Source organism: Nomia melanderi, unplaced genomic scaffold (genome assembly GCF_051020985.1).
Source record: "Nomia melanderi isolate GNS246 unplaced genomic scaffold, iyNomMela1 scaffold0457, whole genome shotgun sequence".
Classification (NCBI taxonomy): Eukaryota; Metazoa; Arthropoda; class Insecta; order Hymenoptera; family Halictidae; genus Nomia; species Nomia melanderi.
In genome coordinates this window covers 22501-30000 of record NW_027475572.1, presented here as the reverse complement: position 1 = coordinate 30000, position 7500 = coordinate 22501, and the positions used below count along the sequence as shown (strand labels likewise).

Here is a 7500-nt window from a genome sequence, read left to right as displayed (position 1 = left end):
AGTTGTTTCGTGCTCGCGCGAGGTGCGATAGCGTCGATTCGCTTTTCTGTACGGGGAGAAATAGAACGATGAGTTGACTTATCGGGTCTTCGTTGGAATTACCGTCGCTGGCATTGTAAACTCCAGATGACCTTGTGATTCCTTCGTCGGGCACTGGTAAAGGGTGGCGATGATTCGTTCTATAATAGAAATACCCGTCGTAGCGATTCGGCCGAGACACCCGCCACGAAACACTCTCTCGTCGTGGAATCCCCGCGTCGGAGAGTAAAACGCGCGAAGGCTTACTATGAGAGAAGAAATAGTATATGCCGGTGGTTCGCGTGTGTAGGCTCTATACGAAATTGCGATTCAAGAGAGTAGGAAAAGACGCGATGAACCACGATTTCCGTGCGTCTTACGTCTCTCGACGATGGGACGATCCACGCGAAGAGTTGTTACGTGCTCGCGCGAGGTGCGATAGCGTCGATTCGCTTTTCTGTACGGGGAGAAATAGAACGATGAGCTGACTTATCGGGTCTTCGTTGGAATTACCGTCGCTGGCATTGTAAACTCCAGATGACCTTGTGATTCCTTCGTCGGGCACTGGTAAAGGGTGGCGATGATTCGTTCTATAATAGAAATACCCGTCGTAGCGTTTCGGCCTAGTCACCCGCCACGAAACACTCTCTCGTCGTGGAATCCCCGCGTCGGAGAGTAAAACGCCGAAGGCTTACTTATGAAACTTACGTCTCTCGACGATGGGACGATCCACGCGAAGAGTTGTTACGTGCACGCGTATGGTGCGATTGCGTCGATTCGCTTTTCTGTACGGGGAGCAATAGAACGTTGAGTTGACTTATCGGGTCTTCGTTGGAATTACCGTCGCTGGCATTGTAAACTCCAGATGACCTTGTGATTCCTTCGTCGGGCACTGGTAAAGGGTGGCGATGATGCGTTCTATAATAGAAATACCCGTCGTAGCGTTTCTTCCGAGTCAACCCGCTCACGAAACACTCTCTCGTCGTGGAATCCCCGCGTCGGAGAGTAAAACGCGAATTCATAGTATGGAAACTTACGTCTCTCGACGATGGGACGATCCACGCGAAGAGTTGTTACGTGCACGCGTATGGTGCGATTGCGTCGATTCGCTTTTCTGTACGGGGAGTAATAGAACGTTGAGTTGACTTATCGGGTCTTCGTTGGAATTACCGTCGCTGGCATTGTAAACTCCAGATGACCTTGTGATTCCTTCGTCGGGCACTGGTAAAGGGTGGCGATGATGCGTTCTATAATAGAAATACCCGTCGTAGCGTTTCTTCCGAGTCAACCCGCTCACGAAACTCTCTCTCGTCGTGGAATCCCCGCGTCGGAGAGTAAAACGCGAATTCATACTATGAAAACTTACGTCTCTCGACGATGGGACGATCCACGCGAAGAGTTGTTTACGTGCACGCGTATGGTGCGATTGCGTCGATTCGCTTTTCTGTACGGGGAGAAATAGAACGTTGAGTTGACTTATCGGGTCTTCGTTGGAATTACCGTCGCTGGCATTGTAAACTCCAGATGACCTTGTGATTCCTTCGTCGGGCACTGGTAAAGGGTGGCGATGATGCGTTCTATAATAGAAATAAATACCCGTCGTAGCGTTTCTTCCGAGTCAACCCGCTCACGAAACTCTCTCTCTCGTCGTGGAATCCCCGCGTCGGAGAGTAAAACGCCGAAGGCTTACTATGAAACTTACGTCTCTCGACGATGGGACGATCCACGCGAAGAGTTGTTACGTGCACGCGTATGGTGCGATTGCGTCGATTCGCTTTTCTGTACGGGGAGTAATAGAACGTTGAGTTGACTTATCGGGTCTTCGTTGGAATTACCGTCGCTGGCATTGTAAACTCCAGATGACCTTGTGATTCCTTCGTCGGGCACTGGTAAAGGGTGGCGATGATGCGTTCTATAATAGAAATACCCGTCGTAGCGTTTCTTCCGAGTCAACCCGCTCACGAAACTCTCTCTCGTCGTGGAATCCCCGCGTCGGAGAGTAAAACGCGAATTCATACTATGAAAACTTACGTCTCTCGACGATGGGACGATCCACGCGAAGAGTTGTTTACGTGCACGCGTATGGTGCGATTGCGTCGATTCGCTTTTCTGTACGGGGAGAAATAGAACGTTGAGTTGACTTATCGGGTCTTCGTTGGAATTACCGTCGCTGGCATTGTAAACTCCAGATGACCTTGTGATTCCTTCGTCGGGCACTGGTAAAGGGTGGCGATGATGCGTTCTATAATAGAAATACCCGTCGTAGCGTTTCTTCCGAGTCAACCCGCTCACGAAACTCTCTCTCGTCGTGGAATCCCCGCGTCGGAGAGTAAAACGCGAATTCATACTATGAAAACTTACGTCTCTCGACGATGGGACGATCCACGCGAAGAGTTGTTTACGTGCACGCGTATGGTGCGATTGCGTCGATTCGCTTTTCTGTACGGGGAGAAATAGAACGTTGAGTTGACTTATCGGGTCTTCGTTGGAATTACCGTCGCTGGCATTGTAAACTCCAGATGACCTTGTGATTCCTTCGTCGGGCACTGGTAAAGGGTGGCGATGATGCGTTCTATAATAGAAATACCCGTCGTAGCGTTTCTTCCGAGTCAACCCGCTCACGAAACTCTCTCTCGTCGTGGAATCCCCGCGTCGGAGGGTAAAACGCGATATATAATAGTATATGCCAGTGGTTCGCGCGCGTCGTCTCTGAGATACGCGGTCGACAGAGTTCCGAAAACACGTGATGTGCCACGATTTCCGTGCGTCTTACATCTTTCGACGATGGGACGATCCACGCGAAGAGAACGTTCGTGCTTGCGTGAGGTGCAACAGCGTCGATTCGCTTTTCTGTACGGGGAGAAATAGAACGTTGAGTTGACTTATCGGGTCTTCGTTGGAATTACCGTCGCTGGCATTGTAAACTCCAGATGACCTTGTGATTCCTTCGTCGGGCACTGGTAAAGGGTGGCGATGATTCGTTCTATAATAGTAATACCCGTCGTAGCGTTTCGACCGATGTCACCCGCCACGAATGTCTCTCTCGACGTGGAAACCCCGCGCCGAAGAGTAAACGCGAAGGCTTACCATACGAAAGAAAACGGTATTATACGCCTGTGGTATGTGCGTCTCGGCTCTGTGATACGCGATCGGCAGAGTTACAAAAAAACGTTGATGGGCCACGATTTCCGTGCGTCTTACATCTTTCGACGATGGGACGATCCACGCGAAGAGTAGTTACGTGCTCGCGCGAGGTGCGATAGCGTCGATTCGCTTTTCTGTACGGGGAGAAATAGAACGATGAGTTGACTTATCGGGTCTTCGTTGGAATTACCGTCGCTGGCATTGTAAACTCCAGATGACCTTGTGATTCCTTCGTCGGGCACTGGTAAAGGGTGGCGATGATTCGTTCTATAATAGAAATACCCGTCGTAGCGATTCGGCCGAGACACCCGCCACGAAACTCTCTCTCGTCGTGGAATCCCCATGTCGGAGAGTAAAACGCGAAGGCTAACTATATAAGAAACATATAGTATTATTTATGCCTGTGGTTCTCCGTTTGTCCTACTCTCAGATACGCGACTCGGAGAGTTACGAATAATCGTGATGGACCACGATTTCTGTACGTCTTACATCTTTCGACGATGGGACGATCCACGCGAAGAGATCATTCCTGCTTGCGTGAGGTGCGATAGCGCCGATTCGCTTTTCTGTACGGGGAGAAATAGAACGATGAGTTGACTTATCGGGTCTTCGTTGGAATTACCGTCGCTGGCATTGTAAACTCCAGATGACCTTGTGATTCCTTCGTCGGGCACTGGTAAAGGGTGGCGATGATTCGTTCTATAATAGAAATACCCGTCGTAGCGATTCGGCCGTGTCACCCGCCACGAAAATCTCTCTCGTCGTGGAATCCCCGCGTCGTAGAGTAAACGCGAAGGCTTGCTATAGAAGACTATAGTTTATACGCCTGTGGTTCACCGGTTGCCTGCTCTCCGGGGTACGCGATCGCGCAGGAGTTACGGAAGAACTTGATGGGCCACGATCTCCAAGCGGCTATATCTTTCGACGATGGGACGATTCACGCGAAGAGAACGTTCGTGCATGCGTGAGGTGCGATAGCGTTGATTCGCTTGTCTGTACGGGGAGAAATAGAACGATGAGTTGACTTATCGGGTCTTCGTTGGAATTACCGTCGCTGGCATTGTAAACTCCAGATGACCTTGTGATTCCTTCGTCGGGCACTGGTAAAGGGTGGCGATGATTCGTTCTATAATAGAAATACCCGTCGTAGCGTTTCGACCGATGTCACCCGCCACGAAATTCTCTCTCGTCGTGGAATCCCCGCGTCGGAGAGTAACCGCCGAAGGCTTGCTATAGAAGACTATAGTTTATACGCCTGTGGTTCACCGGTTGCCGGCTCTCCGGGGCACGCGATCGCGCGAAGGTTACGGAGGGACGTGAAGCGCCCGAGCAATGAAACGTCCGCAGGAGGAAACGAGCAACCGCCGAACATTGTTTCGCGACGTTTCCATAATGTATTGTCGTTTCGCTCGCATCCCGCTTCTTTCCCCTAGTTTCCTCGACGCGTAGTTTCGCAGCCTTAGTGGACGAATCATTCTCGATTCGAGGAAAGATATGCAGTGGGGCGTGCAATGAGCCCGCCAGAGACCACGATCTCCAATGCGTCTTTACATCTTTCGACGATGGGATGATCCACGCGAAGAGAACGTTCGTGCTTGCGCGAGGTGCGTTAGCGTCGATTCGCTTTTCTGTACGGGGAGAAATAGAACGATGAGTTGACTTATCGGGTCTTCGTTGGAATTACCGTCGCTGGCATTGTAAACTCCAGATGACCTTGTGATTCCTTCGTCGGGCACTGGTAAAGGGTGGCGATGATTCGTTCTATAATAGAAATACCCGTCGTAGCGATTCGGCCGAGTCACCCGCCACGAAACTGTCTCTCTTTCGTCGTGGAAACCCCGCGTCGGAGAGTAAAACGCGCGAAGGCTGTGACTGTAACATATATATATACAGTATACAATGCCTGTGGTTTTTGCGCGTGTCGGCTCTTCGGTATACGCGATCGGCCAGAGTTACGGAGGGACGGTGAAGCGCACGAGAAATTGAAACGGCCGCACGATTGGAACCGAGCAACCGTCGAACATTGTTTCGCGACGTTTCCATAATGCGTTTTCGTTTCGCTCGCATACCGCTTCTTTTCCCCTAGTCTCTGAGACGCGTTTTCGAGCCGTTCTTCTACTATCGATTCTCGTAGAGAGAAGGGACCGGGTAGTCTGGAAGTGGAACCCGCATCTTGCGTGTACCGTACACGGAATTGAGAGGACCGGCCGTGAAGCTCGTTTTAAAGCCGTGCGTCTGACACCCAACTCTTGCGCGCCAATTTCGCGGCAAGAGATAATATGGGACGAATGACCGGCAAAGAGCCAGCTGTGAAGTCTGTTTTTTTAATCGAATCCGTGGACGTGTGTATGCCGTAGCGTCGCTCGTCGTGTTCGTTCATGGTCGTTCCGAGAGAAAGAACGAAAGCGGTAACGAAGGGACCGGCCGTGAAGCTCGTTTTAAAGCCGCGCGTCTGACACCCAACTCTTGCGCGCCAATTTCGCGGCAAGAGATAACATGGGACGAATGACCGGCAAAGAGCCAGCTGTGAAGTCTTTTTTCATTATTTGCTTTCAATCGATCGATCGGTACGATTCGTGCAACGTTTCGCGCGATGCGACGCGAAAACATGCGCGCAACAATAGATGCGTCTGATCGGAAGAACGCGAGGGTCGACTGCACGCGATGGATTCAGTATCGGGTAGGATACAAAATATATCCCCGTCGTTTCCACGCGTGCGAGTCTTCTGCGTCTTTCGCGGGTTTTTGAATGCACTATACGCCCGGAACGTCGAGAAATATATACATATTACTTGAACGTTTTTCGTCTCGAAAGGCTTCGGTGTCGTCTCCAAGGCGACGCCTGAATCTCCTTCGCGCGCTGGTCGGAGATTCAGGTATCAACTTTTATCTTCTCTTTGAAAGAAGAGAGATATTAGGTCGAACAAATGAGAATAAAATTATATATGTGAAATATAAAATTTATACGATTACCCTGAACGGTGGATCACTTGGCTCGTGGGTCGATGAAGAACGCAGCTAATTGCGCGTCAACGTGTGAACTGCAGGACACATGAACATCGACATTTCGAACGCACATTGCGGTCCACGGATACAATTCCTGGACCACGCCTGGCTGAGGGTCGTTTACGTACCATACACTGCTTGCGTAGCTCTGTCAAATCCCCGCCGTCGTTCACCTCTTCGGATCGAACGTTTTTTTACCGAAGGGCGCAAAGAACGTTTCTGAGTCGGGTTAAGAGAAGGATGCTACGTACGAGCGAACGATGGGTGTCTCGTCGGCGTTTGTCGCGGACACGCGAAAATTCTGTGAATTTCACGGACAGTGTACGTTCTAGTTGTTGCAAAACGATCGGAATCGTTTGTATGGACTCGCGTGAGTGTTCGCGGCGTCGTGCGTCGTTCAATTACGACCGCCCGCGGATACCGCTCCACTGCGATATGGATCTGAGCGACAACTTTTTCGGCTGTTCGTGAGATGAACGGTTTCGTGTGTTTAGAAAAATTTTTTTTCCCGCGCTCCCGACGTCACCTGAAATGATGCGTCAGAGGTGAAAGAAAATATTAAGAAGTCGAGAGAGAGAGAGACTACACACGTTTTATTCATATTTTGTATACCGTGCGTGAGACGGATGTGCACGACACGTCGTATGTCGGTATATTACCGACTGGCCCCAGGGAGATTGTTTTCTTCCTCTCTTACGAATGAGATGTACGTTTCGGAGGATCGTCGTTACCGAAACACACGGCAAAACGAGACTTCTCGCAGCAGAACCTTTATACACAATACACATCGACTCTTTTTACCCCGAGAGAGAGAGAAAAGGTGTATTTCTTTTTTTTATTTTTCGAATTCGACGCACGAACGCTTTGACGACTGGAGAAAAACACGGTGTGTGTTAAAATCGTGCGGGACGAGCATGCGTATTCGTAACGGGTCGAATAGTTCTTATTCCCCGTCGTCGCGTGTCCTCGCTGGACCACCACCGTGCGCTTCCGCCACGTTCAGTTGAATTTCGAAATATATATATATAAAAAGAATCACCATATACTCTCTTTCGGGAGGTGTATTTTTATCGGTTTCTGCTATAGAGAAGAGACGGAGATCGTGTTGTGAGGTGTAACGTTTCTGTATCCCCGTTTCGGAGGATCGTCGTTATCGGCGGAACACACGTCAAAACGAGACTTCTCGCAGAACCTTTATACACAATACACATCGACTCTTTTACCCCGAGAGAGAGAAAAGGTGTTTTTCTTTTTTTTTTATTTTTCGAATTCGACGCACGAACGCTTTGACGACTGGAGAAAAACACGGTGTGTGTTAAAATCGTGCGGGAC

At 50.0% G+C, this 7500-nt stretch overlaps 1 non-coding gene across 1 annotated transcript; it reads left to right on the top strand.

Moving 5' to 3' along the window:
- The first annotated feature begins 6132 nt into the window (after nucleotides 1-6132).
- On the top strand, nucleotides 6133-6287 carry LOC143176264 (5.8S ribosomal RNA). The gene has a single exon (XR_013000839.1). It is a non-coding gene; the product is annotated as a 5.8S ribosomal RNA (ribosomal RNA).
- Nucleotides 6288-7500: the final 1213 nt, after the last annotated feature.